Here is a 19,990-nt window from a genome sequence, read left to right as displayed (position 1 = left end):
ATAATGAAAAAAAAATACTAATTTCAGAACATTTCAACCATAAAAGGCCACACAAACTGGTGTTATTATAACCCATTAATATCTGTACTCAGTTTTGGCAACCAAATCAGCTGTGTACATATCACCTTTTTTCTGATGAAAATGGCTACAGTGAGGTATTTTAATTTGCTTTACACAAATGTACATTAGTCCTGCAAAGGCAAACTAATGAATTTTAAAATTTTATTAACTAAGCAGGGTTATTTTTATTCACAGACATTCCCCAGACCTAGCAATTATAGTGATGTCATTGACTGCATCCATATCAGATGTCTGTGTCAAAAAAATAACACTAATAACACTAATAATGACCAAAGCAACATATCACAAACACACACACACACACACACACACACACACATACACACACGCACGCACACATGCACACACACACACACACACACACACACACACACACACACACACACACACACACACACACACACACACACACACACACACACATCCTACAAAGCCAGATTAGACTTTAAAAATTACCAGATGAAAGCATAAGTTGTTTTCATCCACAGAAAGTCCCCCACACTACCCCATTAGCAGTTGTAGACACTTTGTTGATGGTCTACATCCCTTATTCATATGAAGAAATAAATTGCATGTACTTTATTGGTAACTTTATTATTGGTAACTTTAGATGAACTGCATGAAACTGTATAATGATCCCTAGCATCATACCATAAGATCCAGCCAGGTGTAGCACCATTTAAGTAGAAAAGTATTTATGAGGACATAGGAAATATTAACCACCTGATAAAATATGCTAACTCAATATACACAATCTGAATAATTCCACACTAAAGAGAAATAATACCAATGCAGAGGTTGCTGCAGGCATTTGCATTTCAATGCTTCACCTACCTGCAGCCCTTGAAGAATAAACTGATTATGTTGCATTACATATTGATGTGCTAGTGATACTGCCATAACATATCCTGGACTAGATCAGCTATGCAATAGGGGATGCCTGGCAAACAATGGCAAGTTCATAAGTACTAGGGATGCAGTCAAGAATCCCATGACTCCGGATTCCCAATTGCTCAAAAGCACTGTTTGGTTAAGTGACTTGCTCAATGTCACACGGTAATTAAATGAAGGTGGAAAGATTCAAACCCTGCACTCCTGCCACAGGAAGCAACTCAGTAACAAGTTGGAGCTTTAGTTATCTATACTGCCAGAGTAATAATTTTTAACTAACTGCAGACATCCTTTACAGTCTGATCTTGTAGAGAAAACTGTTTCACAGTAATATCCAGTCCCAAATGATGAGCTCAAATTACCATGGAGAGGGAAATATACTTTCAAAATGTTTAGTCTGAATGTAGTAATCAGCACAGTAGGCTTTTGCAAAACTTTCATCAGGTTTACAAGTAAATGCATTCATATTCATATTTAAATAGAGATAAAAATAATTTTAAGTCAGGTTCCAAAATTGTTAAATGTAATTAAAACTCATTAATAGTTCATTAGCCATAAATAAGACACCAGTTAACATTTAAACATATGCAATAACACTTTGTATTAATTAAAGCAACAGAAGTTGAAACAAACTAAAATAAAACAAAATCCACGTCAGCAGAACCAGCAGCAAAGAGTCCAATATTAAGTGTTTTATTAACATCCACTTTTCGTTCAAGAAAACTGAACTTCTTCAGACAAACATCAAAAGGTAACAAATGTAAAAAAACTCCTTAAATACACAATTAACAACACATGGTACATTTGAATGGACCAACCAACTGGTTAAAACTCGCTGACATCAATGTGTTGGAAAAAGCTGATCTCAAAGCTTCTTAAAGTGCTACTGCATACAAAAATCAGGTCTTTACAAATTGTGTTTTGAAATCAAACAACTGACCAAAATAAAATGAAAAATTGTCAATGAAAATGTGTCTGAACATAAAATGTTTAAAACCAAGAAAAACAAAACATGATGAATGGAACCGATTTGCTGACAAAAAATAATAAGAAGTAAAACATAAAAAATAACGAGTCATAAATGAAGAATAAAAATGAAAAATAATAAAATTACCTCTGCATACTTCTGAGTTTCAAAATGCAAGCTAAACTTACTCTGTCGTTGAGACCCGGAGGTCTATATGAACAGAGTTTCAGCTGCCAAATCACTTCTAGGCGCTCTAATAATAGTTGAAAAGGACCCCCCCCCCGATGTCAAAGGGAACCTGTCCTAACACCCTGAAAGTAAAACTGTGCTGAGGGTGGTCATTAACATGTTTCGCCAAAGCGTTTTCACACTTGTTTTTCCTAATACACTATAAATGCTCATAGATTATTTCGTTAAAACCTCTGTCAGTCTTGCCCACATAAAACGCTGGGCAAGACTGACAGCAAGCTAAATAAACAACTGATCAAGATTTACAGTTGAATCTACCAACAGTGGAGAAAGAAGACCCAGCAATTTTGAATCTTGAACCAGTGGCAATATGCCTGCACATGTTACAACTCTCACATTTGAAAGTGCCCTCTACTCTAACATGAGTGTCCTTTTTTGTTTCTAGTATCCATTTGAGGTTATCACCCCTCCTATATATAAAACTAGGCAAAGTACCAAACCTGGCTTGTAAGGCATTGTCACACCAGAAAATACTCCAGTTCCTGACAAACACCTCCTTGATTAAATAAATCTCTGCACTATAATTAGTGATGAAAGAAATAGAAGTGTCTACTTTCTTGTTGTCTACAAAGACTTCAGGCATAACTGGAGTTGAATGTTCTAGTGGACAACTTGTGAACAAACTGCTTTGTAAAATAGGTTTATAAACACCCCCAAACCTTTTAGTCTGGACCTCAGTAACCAGGTCGAGAACAGGAACGTGTTTGTGTCTATTGACACAGGGACATCAGAAGCTCCTTTAGTGGACTTTTTGAAGACCTTGGACCACAAATCTTTAAAGGTAAAGAAGCTTCAGTTAGAGATTTCCTATTTTAATGAATGTAAAAAAGTGGGGGTTGTGCCAAAGGGCTTACGCTCTTGGCAGTACCCCACTGGACTGATAGCTGGTTTAGAGTTCCATAGTGAGCTGATTAGTTTGTTTGATAGACATGGACATGAGTTAATGGACTTAATGGCCAAATTTTATCAGAAATTTATAGACAACTTGAGTGCTGAAATTGAAATTTTGGATACTAACATCAAGTCACACGTAGACTTTAACAGGTATAATTATGAGAATAAACAAATTTTTTCGACCATAGACCAACAGATATCTCGTAATATGGAGATGAAAATGAAAAAACTGAAAAGAGACATAGATGCATACAATAAACAAACTGCATATCCCCCCCCCATTCTCAGAGTGTTGGCGACAGTCTAGGTGCTCCTGTCAACCTGACTCATGGGGTTATGAGGCAGACAGCTAGACCCAGTAGGCCAGCCACTGGAGAGGATGTGGAGGATGTTGTTCCTACAGAAAACTTTGTAACTGATGGTGGCAGGAATGAGGAGGTTTCTAGTTCTACACCGTCTTTTTCCTCGAACCGGGGACAGAACCATCAAAGGTTTTACAACACGAGGAGCTATCACAGGAACAACAGGAAGAAGCCTTTTCAGAAGTAATGAGAAGGACAAAACCTGACATTATTAGTAACAGTTTTGGAGATTTTTTTGTTTACAACTATTCGAGTTTTACAATCACTGTGGAGATGTCTGATTTATTTTCAAAAGGTCTCACTTTTGTTCCATGGAGACATTTTAATCTAGCACACACATTGCTTGATTTAAAGTTGTTTATACACAAGTTGAATTTATTGTTAATTTTTGGTAACACTGTTTTAGACAAAAAAACTTTGAGAGTTCCAAGTACATTTAACCCCCCTATTCACCCTTTACTTTTTTTATTTGATTTTTTATTTTTTTATTTATTTGGGCAGCACAGTGGTGCAGTGGTTAACATTGTCACCTCACAGCAAGAGGTTCTCTGGTTCGATTCTCGGCTGGGGTGCCTTCTGTGTGGAGTTTGCATGTTCTCCCTGTGTTCGCGTGGGTTTCCTCCGGGTACTCCGGTTACCTCCCACATTCCAAAGACATGCATCTGGAGCATTTCTCCCCGGGCCTCCGCTGAAAACAGGCTCTGTGGAACCTAGTCGGACATTCCCGGTCAACAAATGTTAAATAAATAAATAATAAATAAAAACATTTGTGTGAAACCGAAATTATAAACTAACTGTTGTAGGACACTTCCGAACAAAAACTTGACTGATGACGAAGTTGACTTGTTGGGCACTTTAAAAAGTTTATCTGTCAGGATTCTCAAACCTGACAAGGGGGGGGTGGTTTAATACTAATGGACACTTGTCACTGTGAAAACTGTCTTACCCACATGTTATTGCAGGATGCTTATACACTGTCTAGCATTAACGAATTGAATGCAGCGTATAGGTGCATCCATGTTTTCTTGAATGATTTGTTTTTAGAAAACGTTATAGAACAAGATGTGTTGAAATATTTGACTGTTTAGTTCCCCAAGATTCCAATAGTTTTCGGACTACCCAAGATCCATAAAGATGTGTACAACCCTCCCATGAGGCTATTGGTTAATGCTAGGGGTTCAATCACTTACCCGATAGACAAATACATGGACAATATATTGAAAAAATACGTTGAAAAGGAAACACACATTTGTAAAGACTCTTGGGCTTTTTTAAAAGCCATGGGTGCTTTAGAATTCAAGAGAGGTCATAGATTTTTGACAATAGACGTAAAAGACCTTTATACGTCTATTCCTCATGCTACAGGGATTGACTGGGTCACTGACCGCTTATTGCATCATAACACTAGCAGTGTAGAAATCAGATTGGTGCAGGAACTGTTAGACGTCATCTTGAAGTGCAACTTTGTAACATTTGGGGGAGAGATATATTTACAGAAGACTGGTGTAGCCATGGGCTCACCAGTAGGGGCCAGTTTTGCTAACATCGTAATGGCTGAATGGGAACACAGATATGTGTTTGGTAATCCCAACGGTCAGTTCAAAATCGATTTTTACACCAGATTTTTGGACGACATCTTTATATTGACAGAAGGTTCAACTAATGATGTGGGGACCTTCATGGACCATCTCAATTCCAGCACGTCTTTTTTGAATTTTACATTTGTAGAGTCTGATTCTAGAATTTCTTATCTTGATGTAGACTTATACAAAGATATTTCTGCTGGTAGCTTCAAGGCCAAAATATACCGTAAGAGTTCCTATTCTAACACCATGTTACACTTTACTAGTGCCCACCCTGAGCACCAAAAAAGAGGGGTAGTCAAGGGGCAACTTGTGCGCGCTGCTGGAATGGTAACTGACGATGAACCCTTTTTAGAAGAATGTGAGTTTATTAAGGGATTGTTTCTACACAGAGGTTACCCAGACAAGTTTATTCACTACCTGGTTACTGAGGTCCAGACTGAAAGGTTTGGGGGTGTTTATAAACCTATTTTACAATGCAGTTTGTTCACAAGTTGTCCACTAGAACATTCAACTCCAGTTATGCCTGAAGTCTTTGTAGACAACAAGAAAGTAGACACTTCTATTTCTTTCATCACTAATTATAGTGCAGAGCTTTATTTAATCAAGGAGGTGTTTGTCAGGAACTGGAGTATTTTCTGGTGTGACGATGCCTTACAAGCCAGGTTTGGTACTTTGCCTAGTTTTATATATAGGAGGGGTGATAACCTCAAATGGATATTAGAAACAAAAAAGGACACTCATGTTAGAGTAGAGGGCACTTTCAAATGTGAGAGTTGTAACATGTGCAGGCATATTGCCACTGGTTCGAGATTCAATATTGCTGGGTCTTCTTTCTCCACTGTTGGTAGATTCAACTGTAAATCTCGATCAGTTGTTTATTTAGCTTGCTGCCAGTCTTGCCCAGCGTTTTATGTGGGCAAGACTGACAGAGGTTTTAACGAAAGAATCTATGAGCATTTATATTGTATTAGGAAAAACAAGTGTGAAAACGCTTTGGCGAAACATGTTAATGACCACCCTCAGCACAGTTTTACTTTCAGGGTGTTAGGACAGGTTCCCTTTGACATCGGGGGGGGGGTCCTTTTCAACTATTATTAGAGCGCCTAGAAGTGATTTGGCAGCTGAAACACTGTTCATATAGACCTCCGGGTCTCAACGACAGAGTAAGTTTAGCTTGCATTTTGAAACTCAGAAGTATGCAGAGGTAATTTTATTATTTTTCATTTTTATTCTTCATTTATGACTCATTATTTTTTATGTTTTACTTCTTATTATTTTTTGTCAGCAAATCGGTTCCATTCATCATGTTTTGTTTTTCTTGGTTTTAAACATTTTATGTTCAGACACATTTTCATTGACAATTTTTCATTTTATTTTGGTCAGTTGTTTGATTTCAAAACACAATTTGTAAAGACCTGATTTTTGTATGCAGTAGCACTTTAAGAAGCTTTGAGATCAGCTTTTTCCCACACATTGATGTCAGCGAGTTTTAACCAGTTGGTTGGTCCATTCAAATGTACCATGCGTTGTTAACTGTGTATTTAAAGAGTTTTTTACATTTGTTACTTTTTGATGTTTGTCTGAAGAAGTTCAGTTTTCTTGAACGAAAAGTGGATGTTAATAAAACACTTAATATTGGACTCTTTGCTGATGGTTCTGCTGAAGTGGATTTTGTTTTATTTACTTTGTATTAATTAAATACAAGTGAATAGAAATAAAAACTAATAACAGTAATAGTCTGAATAAATTATTTAGTCATTTATAATCCAACTAGCTGTTTATGCTTTAAAAACAGTTTTAGACTTACTGCATAATTTAGCCCTGGATACGATTCATCTCTTAAAGATAGAATCCATTTATATTCTATTTGCTCTGTTCTATTGCACATATCACGTCTTTTACTTACTAAGATTAATTCAAGTGCCAGAAACTTAAATACATGGTCCAAGCTTGTTTCTGCTATATGTTTATATAGACCAACAGTATTTTTCTAGTGTTTTATGTCAGAAAGTTGTTCACAAATATGCTCTTTACATTATCTGTTTGTTTTTCCAACATAAAATGCTGTATATCTTTGGAATGTAGCTACATAAAGTACAATATCACTTCTTAGGAGCTCTCTCAGACTTGCTGAATTCAACTGCTTATGTCTACAAAGCTCCAGCAAGTAACAATCAAAACTGCTACTCTACCTGACTAACTCCAACCTCAATGATCAAGTTGTACACAAATGTTTGTAAATAACCTGTACCATTGTGTTTAATATTTATTTGCATGCATTGAGACTGTATATACACTGTATATTGTGCTTTTTCTTGTATGTACTACTAATGTTATGTGGAGCTTTTCTCCCCAGGCCTCTACTGAAAATGGGCTCACCTAGGCCTAGTAGACTTTCCCAGTTAACAAATGCAATAAATAAATAAATAAATAAATAAATAAATAAATAAATAAATAAATAAATAAAACTAGATTAGTACAGTCAGTTTACATTATTGTTGCACCAATAAGACTTAGTAGTGATTGGGGGACTGTGGTGGTGCTGCGGTAGCGTTGTCGCCTCACAGTAAGACGTTGTCCTGTTCGATTCTCAGCTAAAGCGTCTTCTGTGTGGAGACATACGTGAATGGGCGTACCTTTGTTGAAGGTTGTGCATCAGAGCTGGCAACTCGGTACGTAAAAATCTACTGCCAATCATTAGCGGACCGGAGTTCCGCTGTGGTGACCCATAACCAGGAAAAGCCAAAAGATACAACAACAAGTGAGTGGGGGACAAAATTGGTTCATACAAGTTAGATGTTTACAAAAATTACATTTATTGCAAGCATAAGTTCCTTTCCTTTGACTGTGTCTATTATTAGCATAAAAGTCTTACTCCTTATAGCAAAGAACTTCTTTTATATCCAGAATTAGGTTGACTATCAACAACTCCCTTTGGTAAATTTAATACATGTAAAATGAGCCATTGATCAGAAATAATTAAACAAAGAGCATGTATGTTGAGTATAATAGTAAATTGTGATCTAAAATCTTTATTTCATTTGGATACATTAGTCTCAGATGTAAAAAAAATGGTTTAGGTTCAGATGTACATGCCTCTAAAGTTGAAGGCATTAATTTCTAGAATGTTCATAGCTTCTGCTAATAAAATCACAAACTAGTGCAGGGGCGGCTCGTGGCATAGGGCTGCCGGACTGCAGCCCCCTCAAAAATAAAAAAAGAAAGAAAGAAAGAAAAATGAAAAATAAAAAAAATTATTTTTTCAAAATTCGCGGACTTCGCGCATGCGCATAGACCGAGTCCCGACTACTGTCGGTCTATGCGCATGCTCAAGGCAGTCCGGCCGTCCCCATAGGGGGACACAAGGAGACGTCTGTGCACTTTTACAGTGCACAGACCCGCCAGGATTATGGGTCGCGTCCGCTGGAAGGATGTACGTTAGCTGGATGTATTCAGGTAAGGTGCCTTTTAATTTACAATGTTTATTTGTGTGTGTATGGTGCGGCGTGGTAAGGAATGCCTCAGGCTTGAACCCTGTACCCTGTATGCAGGTGTTAAAGACTTGAGTTCCCTACCCACCACCATTTGTAAAAAAATTTCTGATTTTTGCCTCATATTCGATCTGATCTGTTCCTCATAATATCTGTGGTTTGTAAATGTTGCAATGCTTGATATTTGATGGTGTAGTAGTAGCATTGTTGCCTCACAGCTGCAGGTTCTTGGGTTTGATTCTTGGCTGGGGTTCCTTCTTTGTGGGGTCTGTATCTTCTCCCTGTGTTTGTGTGGGTTTGCTTTTGTGTCCTCCCATGTTACAAAGACATGTCTGCATTATTTCTTCCTGGGTCTCTGCTGAAAATTGTTTATTTGTTCCAAGTCAGACTGTCCTGATTAAAAATGTTAAATAAAATTGACAGGCATTTGAATTTCAGACTTAAGGGTTTCTGAATGTTTAATTCCTTGCGTATTTGATGGTGCAGTGGTAGTATTGTTGCCTCACAGCTATAGGTTTTCTGGTTTGATTCTTGGTTGGGGTGGCTTCTGTGTGGAGTCTGCATCTCCTCCATGTGTTTGTGTGGATTTGCTCTGGTGCTCTGCCATTTTACAAAGACGTGTCTGCAGTTTTAATCCCTGCTGAAAATTGGTTTTGTTCTGTCCGCAGTAAAATTGACAGGCATTTGAATTTCAGACTTCAGGTTTCTGAATGCTTAATTCCTTGCATAATTGATGGTGCGGTGGTAGTATTGTTGCCTCACAGCTATAGGTTTTCTGGTTTGATTTTTGGTTGGGGTGGCTTCTGTTTGGAGTCTGCATCTCCTGCCTGTGTTTGTGTGGATTTGTTCTGGTGCCCTGCCATTTTACAAAGATGTGTCTGCAGTTTTAATCCCTCGTCTCTGCTGAAAATTGTTTTGTTCTGTCCGCAGTAAAATTGACAGGCATTTGAATTTCAGACTTCAGGTTTCTGAATGTTTAATTCCTTGTATAATTGATGGTGCAGTGATAGTATTGTTACCTCACAACTATAGGTTTTCTGGTTTGATTCTTGGTTGGGGTGACTTCTGTCTGCATCTCCTCCCTGTATTTGTGTGGATTTGCTCTGGTGCCCTGCCATTTTACAAAGACGTGTCTGCAGTATTAATCCCTGCGTCTCTGCTGAAAATTGTTTTGTTCTGTCCGCAGTAAAATTGACAGGCATTTGAATTTCAGACTTCAGGTTTCTGAATGTTTAATTCCTTGCAGATTTGATGGTGCAGTGGTAGTATTGTTGCCTCACAGCTGTAGGTTTTCTGGTTTGATTCTTGGTTGGGGTGGTTTCTGTGTGGAGTCTGCATCTCCTCTCTGTGTTTGTGTGGATTTCCTCTGGTGCCCTGCCATTTTACAAAGACGTGTCTGCAGTATTAATTCCTGCATCTCTGCTGAAAATTGTTTTGTTCTGTCCGCAGTAAAATTGACCGGCATTTGAATTTCAGACTTCAGGTTTCTGAATGCTTAATTCCTTGCAGATTTGATGGTGCAGTGGTAGTATTGTTGCCTCACAGCTATAGGTTTTCTGGTTTGATTCTTGGTTGGGGTGGCTTCTGTGTGGAGTCTGCATCTCCTCTCTGTGTTTGTGTGGATTTGCTCTGATGCCCTGCCATTTTACAAAGACGTGTCTGCAGTATTAATCCCTGCGTCTCTGCTGAAAATTGTTTTTGTTCTGTCCGCAGTAAAATTGACCGGCATTTGAATTTCAAACTTCATGTTCTTCAGAATACATAGTAGCACAACCTTTTTTCTAGCAATTTTCTAAGTTTATAAGATGAATATTTTAAATTTGTCCCTATTTTTGGGACTGTATTCCCCATTATTGGCTTTCCAGGTTTTTGTGCTAAGGTTGACAGCTATGGCAAGAACTGAATTCACTGAATATGGACTGTAGAATTGTGCATATTTACTGATAAAGATGCACTGTAGAATTGTGCATATTTACTGATAATGATGGACTGTAGAATTGTGCATATTTACTAATAATGGTGGACTGTGGAATTGTGCATATTTACTAATAATGGTGGACTGTAGAATTGTGTATATTTACTAATAATGGTGGACTGTGGAAGTCTGAGTAGACTTTTTTATGATAAATGTTCTCAACTGGGCAGTTTTGCCATTATGGGTGTATATGTTTTGTTTCATTGCTTACTGGAAAAATGTTCAAAACAAATTTAAAACACCCTCTAACAAGTGTACTGTATTGTACAAGGAATATAATTTTAGTACAATGAGGAAGGTGTATCAAAGAGCACATGTATGTTTCATATGCAAGGGGCCTATGATTCAAAACAGCCCAAAATTAATCTTTATCTGCCACTGGCAAAATGTATTTTCTTTGAATGTGGGTTTCAATGCTGTTTCAATGAATGTGAGTTTCAAGGGCAGAGAAGTTTTAATGCTAAGTTTTCATTGTGAGACTGCATTGCTTTGTTTAACAGATGACTTAATGTTTGTGCTGTAAAATACAAAATAAAACTTTCAAATGAAGTCCAATCATTGAAGTAAAGCAGTATGCACATTAGTGTTTATGGTAAATGGAGTGAAATAGCCAAGTAATGGTTAATTGGAATGGCTGCAGAGGCTCCAGTTCAACCATTATTTTGTCAGGGGGGGTAAAGGGCAGCAAACTCAGACAGGCCCAGCTGAACTATACCTCCCAACTGTCCAGATTTTCAAAGAATGAATAGATTTTTGCTTCTTATTTTTGGTTTGTTGTTCATAAAATTTGTAGTTTTAATTCCTAAATGATTTGCCAGAAGTCACTAAATAATAAGTTTCAGACTTCATAACCTTCATAAAAATGCATGTTAAAGTAAGAGCCGTTCTATCAACTGTCTCAATTTATACAAGAGCAATTTTAGTACTGTTTATATGTGCCCCAATATATTTGGCCTTGTTCAGATTTACTGCATTAACAGGTTGAGAGGTACATGCAAATAAATTGCTTTATAGAATTAGGCATAGCCAACCTCTCAACTGTCCCCAATTTTTGGCTCAAAATGTTGCTCTTCCCTAATAATCCCTCCATAAAATAGCAATTTTGGAAGAAAACATGGAGGGTTTACAATTAAGAAATAACTGTAATAATCAAAGTTATAGATTACTTGAAATGCATGTAGATTCTTTTATTTTGTCAGCTGCTCAAGGTAGCAGTACTAATATTAAAGTGTCCCTTCTTTGACAGGTAGAAGCTGTATTGTGTGTCTATTTTATATTTTTGCATCACATTTTGGTCCATTTTTCATAAAATTGTGATTTAAGGCAAATTAGTGACAAATCACTAAAGACTGAAGTTAGAAAATGACAGACATTTGAGTTTCAGATTTTATACCCTTCAGAAAATTCATACTAATGCAAGACCTATTCTATTATCTTTCTAAGTTTATTAGAGCAATATTTAAAAATTGTCCTTATTGTTGTGCCTTTGTCCCACTTCTGTGTATGGCTTTGTCCAGATTTCTTGCTCTTGAAGTTGAGAGGTATGACAAATGTGTCAGGGCCATCACAGTCAGCCAGAGAGATTTCAAATTGTGACATGCTTGTTGCACCCCACTCCCCGATGTAGTGACTCTGGATGTGTCCAAGCAAGGCAAGGAGTAGTTGTATCTACCTTGGATGGGGAGGACACACTGCATAAGTACTACAGTGGCTTTTCATCTGTCCTTGATTTTGCAGAATGGTCTGGTTTCTGTCATATTTTTGTACTGTTGATTTATGCTTATTACTCAAAGTGCCTGTTGCTCTGTGTTTAAGTAGCAATGCTTTAATGACCATAAGGTAAGCTTGTCTGACATCGTAAGATGCAAGTAAGCTTTAATAAGCATACTGTTAAAGAATTGCCAACATTGAAAGCCTTTCTGTTGTTGCCATGCAGAGAATACTTGACTAGATAATGTATAAGCCTTGGGTATTAAAGGACAGGATTCCATTATTTTAAAAAGCTCATTACACTTGTTGGAGACTTCCAGTCATCTCTACAGGCTTTACCCGTAAACTAAACAGAATGCCAATCATGTGTGGTCCATAACCTGTACAGTAATCCTTTAAGCAATGTATCTTGAGCTTGTTTCTTGTTTGCTTTTCATTTTTTACTTTTATCATGTTTTCCCCATGAAACAAGTTGTCAGGCAGCAGGTCTTTTTTGGATAAGAAACATTATTACAAGTGGGGGCATCACATAGATTTCTACTTTCAGCATGTTGCTTGGTACTTTAATAAAGCTGAATATATTATAATTAGAACTGCAGTGCAAGGAGAAGTGGTTTGAGTTGAGTGCTTCTGGTTTTTCTTATACTTGATTTTGACTGGCATTCCAGTAATGTATTTAAGTAATTTATTTTTTCATGCCTCACAACCTTTTGTTTCCATCTAGATATTAAGTAAGCTGTCATGCAGCCAATGTATTGAAATATTTTTATTCTTCTACACTTATTTTTGTCTTGATTGGACTTTCATAATGATGGTTTGCCACCCAGGGCAGCGTATTTAATTAAAGTTAGTTTTTTTGTGGTTTTGTGCATAGCTCCTCCCCTTTATGGTTGACCACACCCCTTCCCTTTGACCCCGCCCATTCAGCGTCTCCTGCAGCCCCCCTGTGATTTGAAGTCACCAGCCGCCACTGAACTAGTGAATCTAGCCGTTGATGCTCATTTCTCATTGTTAGTCAGCATGTAGTTTTGCAGTACCTGTCCTTTAACAATATTGTGAAAAATATGAGAGGAATGCATACTGGTCTGATGTAAATACGTATTTCTACCAGTAGCCTTTCTATGTACACTAGTTTCTATTTTACCATTACTCATCACTTCTATTTTAATGTACAAAAAAATTAATGCAGCTGGAGGAAGAAAATATTTTAAAAAATGTGTAGTGTCAGTTAAGTAACTGAAATAAACGAAAAATATAACCACAGAGCAAAGCAATGAAGGGGCTCAAAACGCTCAAACAAAGTCCCATGTAATAAATAGCATCAATCCTGCAGGCAAGAAATAATCCAACGTTGTCCAAAGATAAAAGCAAATTTTATTTGTAGGAAAGGGTAGCGCTTTCGCTAAATAGCTTCTTCAGCCCTCTATACAGATAAACCATCACATAGCCTAACTTAAATACATAAAAAGGCGCCAAAATGGCAAATGCACCTTAAAGGCATACATGCCCTTATTAAAACCCAAAACCCAGCAAAGCCAAGGCTTGTATAATCAATATCCAAAACACATAAAAAATAAAAATATAAAAATATGTAATAGGATGTATATAATAAAACATATGTATATGTATAATAGAAGTTATTACAAAATTATTATGTACCAAAGATTTATTGTACAATAACAACTATACAATTAAAAAGCATAAGCCAAATCCTATATATGAGCAGACACATAAACAGTGCCCAATATATTATTAGGCAAGCATCTCTGACACTCCTATAAGTCATCATCAGTGTCTAAGTCTCCTCATCTTTAAAAGAGGGCGTAGTGGGACCTTACCACCGGGACTTAATGGTAAGGTCCCACTACGCCCTCTTTTAAAGATGAGGAGACTTAGACACTGATGATGACTTATAGGAGTGTCAGAGATGCTTGCCTAATAATATATTGGGCACTGTTTATGTGTCTGCTCATATATAGGATTTGGCTTATGCTTTTTAATTGTATAGTTGTTATTGTACAATAAATCTTTGGTACATAATAATTTTGTAATAACTTCTATTATACATATACATATGTTTTATTATATACATCCTATTACATATTTTTATATTTTTATTTTTTATGTGTTTTGGATATTGATTATACAAGCCTTGGCTTTGCTGGGTTTTGGGTTTTAATAAGGGCATGTATGCCTTTAAGGTGCATTTGCCATTTTGCCGCCTTTTTATGTATTTAAGTTAGGCTATGTGATGGTTTATCTGTATAGAGGGCTGAAGAAGCTATTTAGCGAAAGCGCTACCCTTTCCTACAAATAAAATTTGCTTTTATCTTTGGACAACGTTGGATTATTTCTTGCCTGCAGGATTGATGCTATTTATTACACGGGACTTTGTTTGAGCGTTTTGAGCCCCTTCATTGCTTTGCTCTGTGGTTATATTTTTCGTTTATTTCAGTTTGGGCTTTTGCAACAGAGCATTTACTCCATACGAACATTTTTATTTTTTCAGTTAAGTAACTAACAAATTCATGTAGGTCACAACAGTTGGATTCCCACAAGATAAAAATACCATCCCCAAATCTTTTGTAAAAAAGTAAGCAATCTTGAAATCTTCACTGTTAAAAATATGTGTGTGTCCAGTTGTTGTAAGAAATCTTGGCAATCTTTTAAGTAGCTGTTAGAATAACATAAAAAGTAATGCAACGCATTTTCTAAGTAGGATAAAACTAGTTGCATGACTCACCCTTTAGATGAGACAGTGGGTCTCATTGTAGGCATATGTTCATCTTTATGTATTTTGGGAAGTCCATAGAAGGCAGGTATAACCGGGGTGAGATACATGAAAATAAGTTTATAAATCGAGTGATATTTTTTCATTAAGATGTAAAATATAAGTTTCATTGACAAAGTTTCTTATATTTTTGCACCTGGGCATGAGTAACGGGTGTATAAGTTTCAATATCGGAAAACATACTGAAAACACCATTCAAATAAAATTGCTTGTCCATTACTACTACAGCTCCGCCATTATTGGCACATTTGATTATTATATCAATACTATTGACAAGCTTGTTGAGAGCTTCATTCTCATCTCTAGTTAAGTTAAAAAGTTAGTTCTAGACCTTTTACCATTATCAAAGGAATCACAAGTGTCTTGTTTGCAAGCATTTTGAAAGGCTTGCACTATAGGATGACTAACTTGAATAAAACTGCTAGCTTTTTTATATGGTATATCAGAACTTTGCGATTTATCAGGAAACAGTAGTTTCAAATTTAACTGATGAGTGAACAGTTTTAACTATTAAATGGTCAGAAAGAAGTCCATCTGTAGCAAGAATAAAAGTCATACATCTACTTAAAACTGCAACTTCATAGTCAGAGAGTACATAACTCAAAATGTTATGTACTACTTCACTTCATGATTGCAGTGAATGTGTCTGGTTGGTCCAAGAGGCCCTCTTCCTCTTAGATTTTTGTCTTCCCCTGATTTTGCCTCTCAGCTGACATGTTGGCAGAGGTTGTTGCAGGGTCTAAAGCAGAAATAACTGTGGCATCAACAATGAAAGCAGGAACAAGTTCTGGGCATTTTAAACCTTTGCCGTATGAGGTCACTTCCAGTTCCTGTTGCTGTTGAATGGGAGCATCATTAGTTACCAAGCCATTCATTGTGTTAAAATCTTGAGAGCCAGATTTAACCATAAGAACACCATGTATTTTTTTTAAATAATTAATATATCTGTTCAGCTTGTGTTTTTTGGTAGCTATAAGATGCTGCTCAAAAGAAGTTACTACATTCAGAATAAATGTTTTGCATGTTTGTTTTTACCTCTCTGTGGTGATTTGAGCTCACTTTCTTGGACTGCTTTTTCACTTGATTGACATCACCATTATCCATGGCTTGGTGTTTGTTAGTTGTCATACTAATATAAAAAACCTAGGAACTAGTCTTAAAACTTCATGGATGAGTGTTCCAAAGCAACAAGCTTTTATTTGTCACAGACAAGCGATCCACAGTAACAAAAAATCAGAAATATTTTAACAGTATTGAGCATATTAGCTTTTATATACTTAGAAGTAGGTGTGGAAAATATGCATATTGTTTAATTTTATACCAGCCTGTTCATGGCAAAGAATATACACTGAGCCTTAAAAGTGCATTTTAGAACAGCAAGTACCTATCTACACACAATACTACTGACTAGATCAAACAAAATGCTAGCTAAGGAAAACACTACCTATCTATTTACAACCCACATTCCAAGATCAGGTATTAAGAAAAGCATAACATATACGTAAAAGGAGTTTTAACTAAAATTCCTTTCAGCTAAAAAGCTAACTAGTGCAATAAAGCTTTCATCAGATGTGTGACAAGAACTAAAATCAGGAAAAACACATAGCTATCTAACCATAAACATAATTAAACTAGAACATTATAAATATCAAAATACATCTGTCTAATAATATCTAGTAAATATCCATCCATGTGTATTAGTGTACGTAAAAACAAAGTTAACAGCTCAGAAAAAATACCAGTGCTTTGCAAAAAAAAAAAAAAACAAACAAAAAAAAGAAACTGTCATGACAGTTTTCATGTTTACAGCCCCAAAAGCAAGAAGAGAAAAGTAATGATGGTTGCATTCTAACTTACACCTGGGATTTCAATACAGTTAAAGGCATTATTAAGGAGAGCTGATCTATCCTCACTGACAATCATCAGCTTTTAAGTGTTTTAGGAGAGCACTCTACGTTTGTATATAACAAGAGCAGAAACACACGTAGCTCTGTGGAAAAGAACAATAAGGAACACCAGGATGACATGAGCACTAACATCTGTGGGCCACCTAACTGCACCTTCTGTCAATACTTGATGGAGTGTGACTCATTTGAGTGCCTTTATTTTAAAAAGATGGTGAAATCTTCAGCAGGTAGTAACTGTAATACTGAAAAAGTTGTATATAGGGCCAAGTGTAATGACCGCTCTACATTTTATGTGGGTAAGATTATAAATAAACTGAAAAGGAGGATTTCAGGTCATCTTTCTGATATCAGATCTAAATGCCAGAGGAACGCCTTATCCAAACACTTATTAAAACACCCCACACATTCTGGTTTTAAATTTATCATTCTGGACTGTGTGGAGATGGATGAGGTTGGGGATGTCAATTTTGTGTTGGAGAAAAAGAACTATGGTGACAGTTGAAATTAAATGCATTCAGAAAACCAGGACTTAACTACTATTGCTCTATTAACTCATTAACCCTGAGTACTGTCACAGGGTGCATTTAATGTTATATCCGAGCGCTCCCTGAGATGTTTACTATCTTGATACATTACATCTGAGGTCGTCTAAGAGCGCAGATAATTTTCTCTGCTTTACCAGTTCTAGTAAGCACAAACACTAGCATTCCTCCTTTACCTGCATTAAATCAAAATAAAAAAAATATATAAGGCAGTGTAAAAATAACCTTCTAAAAGCAATAACTTTATTTATGAGCACAAGAAATCACTAGCAAACACTATTGTTTAGCTCGTATTCTTTCACTGACCCAACTAAGTGATGCAAGCAGTAGCAGTCAGATTGCTGCAAGAGGATTCATCACTCAAGTTCTGAATAACACAAAGTGACAGTACTGCAAGGGACAATTCAGGTAAGCAAGTCTGGCATAGTATAAAAAACACACTTTTTTTGTTTTTGTTGTTTAGGGATTAGATTACCATTTAATAAATTCCTCGGTAAAAAGATTTCCTTATTGCTAGGTGTAGCAAGGTACAGTTAGGTAGTGTTCACTGACACTCTAATTCTTAACCCGCTGAGAGTTAAACTTTCTTTAAAAAAAAAAGAACTGTAGAAATCTGCTTGTTACATTCATAGCAATCAGATTCCTAGAGTTTTCACCACACATTAGGCACTAACCAACTTAATTCATAACCACAACTAGAATACCGGCATTTTAACTGGTAGTGCACTTTAGTAACAATTGCATCCCATAATCCTTTGTGCACTCGGTAACGGTAACTTCTATTTTTGAGTCTGAAATGACAATGCACAGGACTGTGTCAAATCTAATTAAATTGCAGTCTTCAGCATCCGTTCTGTTTTCTTAGTAATGCAGCATGTTGTCTAACAAATTGTATCTTTCGGCTTTTCCCGGTTAGGGGTCGCCACAGCGGAACTCAGGTCCGCTAATGATTGGCAGTAGATTTTTACATACCAAGTTGCCAGCCCTGACGCACAACCTTCAATGAAGGTACGCCCATTCACGCATGTCTCCACACAGAAGACGCTTTAACTGAGAATCGAACAGGACAATGTCTTACTGTGAGGCGACAATGCTACCGCAGCACCACCACTGCAGTTATGTTGTCTAACAAATACAGGATTAAAAAAAGAAACTGAACTAGGTCTGGCGGGCTCTTCTGTTTGCATAAAGAGGCAAGGATTTTTAAGTATGACCCATTACAACCTAAAGCTATGTATAACAAATTTTTAATGTGGTATTTGGTCATTTAAAATGTAGTATTATTGATGATGAAGTAAGAAAGATTGTGTATTAGTAACATAGTGTTCATTGTAGTCTTACAGCTTATTAGTTTAACTGTCCTTTATTTCCCTTTTGAGACCATCACTGTTATTACAATCTTACTACTTATATTTTTTGTAATATGTTTTTATTTGTTTTGCTGGTCATTTCAAAGAAACTTAATTGAATGTTATTAGATAACTGGTTGACCTAATAACATTCGATTAAGTTTCTTTGAAATGACCAGCAAAACAAATAAAAACATATTAATTGGTTGAGTAAGCTGCGGTGGTGCAGCGGTAGTGTTGTTGCCTCACAGAAGAGATTCTCCCATTCAATTCTCGGCTGAAGTGCCTTCTGTGTGGAGTCTGCATGTCCTCCCTGTGGTCGAGTGGCGTTCGAAAGACATGCGTGAATGGGCATGCCTTCATTAAAGGTTGGGTGTCGGGCTGGCATGTCGGCACCATAAAAATCGACTGCCAATCATTAGCGGACCGGAGTTCCGCTGTGACGACCCCTAACCCGGAAAAGCCGAAAGAAAAACAACAACAATTAGATAACTGGTTGAGTTTTTATAAGCATGCTGCTGTTTTAATTAGTTAACCATGAAGGTAGTGCCAGTGCACTAATTATGCTATGAGTTATGTTTTACATCCCTAAAGAAAGTCACTTTATTGGTATTTTTAGTTTATCTTAGGTGTGCCTTATACATTTTTGGATATTAAAACCTCTAAGTTGGTGTTTCATGTTGTTGTTGTATCTCATTTGTCCTGGTTGACTTTGAAATGTGGAGGAATTAATGTGGAAGAATTAGTACCTCATTTTGAAGACAGTGTTAGTCCTTACAGCACAGCAAAAGAACTATGCCTGTGGGCTGTACAAATGTACATATATCACAGTTTGCTTAGGACTTAAGTTATGAAAATTATAATTTTTTTTCATATTTTGGTAAATAACTTTGCTAGGGAACAAGTCAACATGCTAAGTAAAACCTCATTTTGAAGACAGTATTAGTACGTACAACATGGAAAAAGAACTGTGTATGTATTCTGTACACATGTACAGATATCACAGTTTGTTTAGGGCTTAGGCTATGAAAATTATGATTTATTTCATATTTTGGTAAATAACTTTGCTAGGGAAATATATCAACATGCTAAGTAAGACCTCAATTTTAAGACAGTATTACTCTGTAACACATGGTAAAAGAACTGTGCCCATGTGCTGTACACATGCACAAATATCACAGTTTAAAGATTAGGT

Source organism: Protopterus annectens, chromosome 8.part0 (assembly GCF_019279795.1).
Source record: "Protopterus annectens isolate FY-2018-M chromosome 8.part0, PAN1.0, whole genome shotgun sequence".
NCBI classification, from domain to species: Eukaryota; Metazoa; Chordata; order Ceratodontiformes; family Protopteridae; genus Protopterus; species Protopterus annectens.
This window is presented reverse-complemented; position numbering follows the sequence as displayed.